Genomic DNA, 4,013 nt, shown 5'->3' with positions numbered 1-4,013 from the left:
AACAAGTATCCGCACCTCGTTAAAGTATGATGGAAAACCATTGAATGAGCATCGCGTTATTTTGAGGAAACTGATACGAAAATGTTAGCATTAGATGCGATTGTTTATCAACTTGGAGGACAAGGAACATCTAAAACTGCTGCAGAAACGAGTTAGTACGCACAGAGCAGCATCGCCGAAAGTGTCAAGCTAGTTAAAGATCGAGGGAAAGTGTGGATTCATATCAACTTTGATGGAAGAGGTCTAGAGCTCAATAAAGGCCGAGAGTTGACATTGGAGCCAGGAATGTACCAAGAAAGACGTCCGAAAAGATAAGTGAAAATATAGCTGTTTTTATTTTTGTATACTTAGCAGTTGGTACAAGGAAATTGGAACATTGTGTTTATTTTATTTATTGTTTTAATCGCCTGTTGGTTGTTGTTATTCACAATACATTTGAACAGAATTAGATTGGGTCCGGTAAGATAGTCATTGACGTCTAATAGGGCGATCACAAAATTCATTTCAAAACCGTTACTGTGGTTGTTGGATTGGGTAACAATAGGTCAGAAAAGGACGAATCAGAATTTATTAAGAGAATGGGTGACACTGGTATCAGAAAAACTAAGAAATAATTCCTTTGACGGTGACCAAGAATGGAAATGGTAAGCAAAGGCTGGTTTTTTATTACAAACTTTTTAAGGATTTAATCAGTCTACAGTCTGCTTATCGCATAGAAAATCTATTAAAACGTTGCCAATATCTTTCTCATTGGGGAAAAATTTAAAAAGTTTTTTTATAATGGATATTCTTTAGATATTTTTGAAGCGGCGGTACATCTTTACTAAAGTTCTTAAGTCTGTTAGATATTGGAGATCTAAGGAAGGAAGATTGAAGTATTTTAAATGATGGCATAGCTGCGGATGGTTCATTTGAAGGGGCATTGGATGCTAGCTATTTACTTTAAAAGCTTCAAGATTTGGATTTATTTACAAGAAAGTATAATTGGTTTTCAGACTCTAAATTGTATTTGGAAAGGTTTACAGAGGACGAATACTAAAGGCGAATTTCGTAACTACAGTGTTAGGATAAACTATGTCGTTAAAGACCTTGTTTAGATGCCAACATTCTGAATAACGAAAACGTTATTTTAACGAATATCTTTTGGACAGAATTGTCTGTTACATAATTTCCACGAAATTTGTCGTGAAAGGTATTGTTAAAATGAAAACGATAAAGTATTTCTGTATTTTTACATATTGAGCAAAGCTAGTTGAGAACTAATGAAGAAATATCAGATGCTCCGGTTGAGAGCACGTTTTGACGCAGAAATTCATTCTTTTTATTTTGGTCCTTACTTTAACTATATACTTGCATCAGACTATTTAACCTATTACTTCATTGTGACGCCTAAGATGTAGGCAGTTTATCACTATATTGTGACGCCTAAGGTGTAGGCAGTTTATCACTATATTGTGACGCCTCAGGTGTAGGCAGTTTATCACTATATTGTGACGCCTCAGGTGTAGGCAGTTTATCACTATATTGTGACGCCTCAGGTGTAGGCAGTTTATCACTATATTGTGACGCCTCAGGTGTAGGCAGTTTATCACTATATTGTGACGCCTCAGGTGTAGGCAGTTTATCACTATATTGTGACGCCTCAGGTGTAGGCAGTTTATCACTATATTGTGACGCCTCAGGTGTAGGCAGTTTATCACTATATTGTGACGCCTCAGGTGTAGGCAGTTTATCACTATATGTGACGCCTCAGATGTAGGCAGTTTATCACTCTATTGTGACGCCTCTGGTGTTGGGAAATTTATATGTTGTGACACCTCAGTAGTAGGTTTGGAGTAATTCTGAAGTTTTTAGCGATGAATACAGCGCATTTTTTTTTTCATATCATGAAAAGAGTGGTTGGAAACTGGACAGCAAATTTATCTTTAAAATTAAACATGAAGGAGCAGGAGGCAGTCGACAGAATTATGTAAAGTACTTTGGCAATGTTTGAACGTTGTTCCAGATAAAATTTTCGATTTTAATGCAAGTAGGTAGCAAAAAGCCAGATTTGGAAATCATAGAAAACCAAAGAATTTAAACTTGTACTGAATACACTGTTCAGGTCATCAATGTATGTAAGCCAGAAAGAGTACAAACGAGCGGTTTTTTTTGAAGTGTTGTCAACTAACATGGATGAATGGTCAATTCTTTTTACATTTTTCAGAGTTATGGACTTGTGAGAGTTATTAATTCTTTAGACTGATTTGCTACTTTTAAAAATATGTTGAGGTTTTTATCTCTAATATTGGTGTCCAGGTACAGAGGCAATTGATGCTTTAACTGGAGGTTTGGTGCTTTATACCAAAGGTTATTAATAAAATGGAGGTAAAAATTCTTAAGTAGAATATTCCTGAGTGAAAGTCCTCTGCATCTTGACTGTTCATATTAACGAGGGAAACTTTATTATTAAACTTTGAGTGTTTACGTAACAAAGGTTTTATTACACGGCAAAGATAAGGAGAGACAGAAAAAAAAAAAAAAAAAAAAAGAAATTTTTCGCTGAAATTTAACTTTGATATAGAAGGTAAAGGTTTTTTGAAATTACAAGTATATATGTACATTGTTTTATTTTTGGAATCTGCTTTCCAGGATCGTGAATGCAATGAAATGCCAGCAGTCGTCTTTAACGGTGGCATCTAATTTGGACAGGAAATTGGGGGACCTCAGTTGTCATGAGCATCTTCTATCATCGATGAATGGCAGCACCGACAAGGCCTACAAATTTGTCTTTCATCAAAGAGAAACTTACAATAATGGTCACGAGCAAAGCGAAATGCCATTGTATGTTGCTTTATTTATCACGCTTCTATTAGATTCCGACGTTTTAGTAATCTCCAGTGATCAAGCTATTTATGCCATAACGTGCTTGCATGAAATGAGGGGTTACATAGATCCAACGGAATATTCATTTGTTAAATCTTTGCAAGCACCTGTGAAACATTAAGCTGGTAGATCGGTGCATACAAAGGATCTTTTTGATAATATGGTGTTGCAGAATCCGTGCGGATTATATTTTCCTATATTGAAAAACTTCTTTATTATTTTGATAGATCATTAAAGTTTTCTTATCTGAGATTTGGGGAATTAAGTTATTGTAATTTGAAGATTTCTTAGTTGAGCGAAAAAAAAAAAAAAAATTAAATCACCAATACTGTTTAGTTTTTGATATCGGAAGTTATCACAAATGCTTTTCCATATTTGATGTATTTTGCTTGATGCAGAGGAAGCTGGAATGATTTTGTCCTTTGATCGATTTCAATTAAGAAGTTTTTTTTTTTTAAAAGCTCCTGTAAGGTAACCAAACATAATTTTTTGTTAAAACTGTGGCTACAAGTTCAAACATCGCAAACGATAACGTCAATGATAGGTGTCTTCATAGACATGAGTGTTGGTAGTCTGTTTCAAGTAAACATGTTTGTCAAAGGCTTCAAAAAGAGGTTAAATGGGTAAATCATTCAATCGGAGCATTTATTTCTCTCTCTCCATTTTTTTCCTTCTCTCCCTTTCTTTGGTATTATCTAGGGTCAACCGGCACGGTGCGCTATAAGGCAATTTAATGTTTTATTATGTTTTTACCTGTAGTGTAGAGAATGCGGAGTGAAGTGAGGACTAGAATTTTTTCGCGTTACGAAGTATAGCGAAAAATAATTGTCCTAACGACATGTAAGCAGATCTTAAGTGTCTTGTTACTTAAGTTCAGTTGTTATGTAGGCAGTGGCCAATGAGATATTTAGTGTTGGGTGAAACGTATTCAATGTTTGAAGAGGTATTTAGTAAGTGGTCACTTTCTAGCGCACGCTAGCCCGAGCAAGTCGAATTTTATTATTAATATTATTATCATTATTATTTATTAGTAGTACAAGAGTGAGGTTCCACCACTCAAATTTGAGTTACTCTGCATTATTGCCGTGGATACACAGGTTTCCATAGTTTTTTCAAAACTTGAGATTTTGTTTTTTATCTATGGTTTT

General features: G+C 34.9%; 1 long non-coding RNA gene across 1 annotated transcript in view; it reads left to right on the top strand.

The window, feature by feature from the left end:
• Positions 1-446: 446 nt before the first annotated feature.
• Positions 447-4,013, top strand: part of LOC137643549 (uncharacterized) — a 3,703-nt gene continuing 136 nt past the window's right edge. The window contains exons 1-2 of the long non-coding RNA XR_011045005.1: positions 447-1,718; positions 1,754-4,013. The exon at positions 1,754-4,013 is cut by the window's right edge and continues 136 nt beyond it. This is a non-coding gene — a long non-coding RNA (uncharacterized lncRNA). The remainder of the gene's footprint in view (positions 1,719-1,753) is intronic.

This window comes from Palaemon carinicauda, chromosome 7 (genome assembly GCF_036898095.1).
Source record: "Palaemon carinicauda isolate YSFRI2023 chromosome 7, ASM3689809v2, whole genome shotgun sequence".
Taxonomy (NCBI): Eukaryota; Metazoa; Arthropoda; class Malacostraca; order Decapoda; family Palaemonidae; genus Palaemon; species Palaemon carinicauda.
Note: the sequence above shows the minus strand (reverse complement) of the source record. Positions and strands in the feature narration are given on the sequence as shown.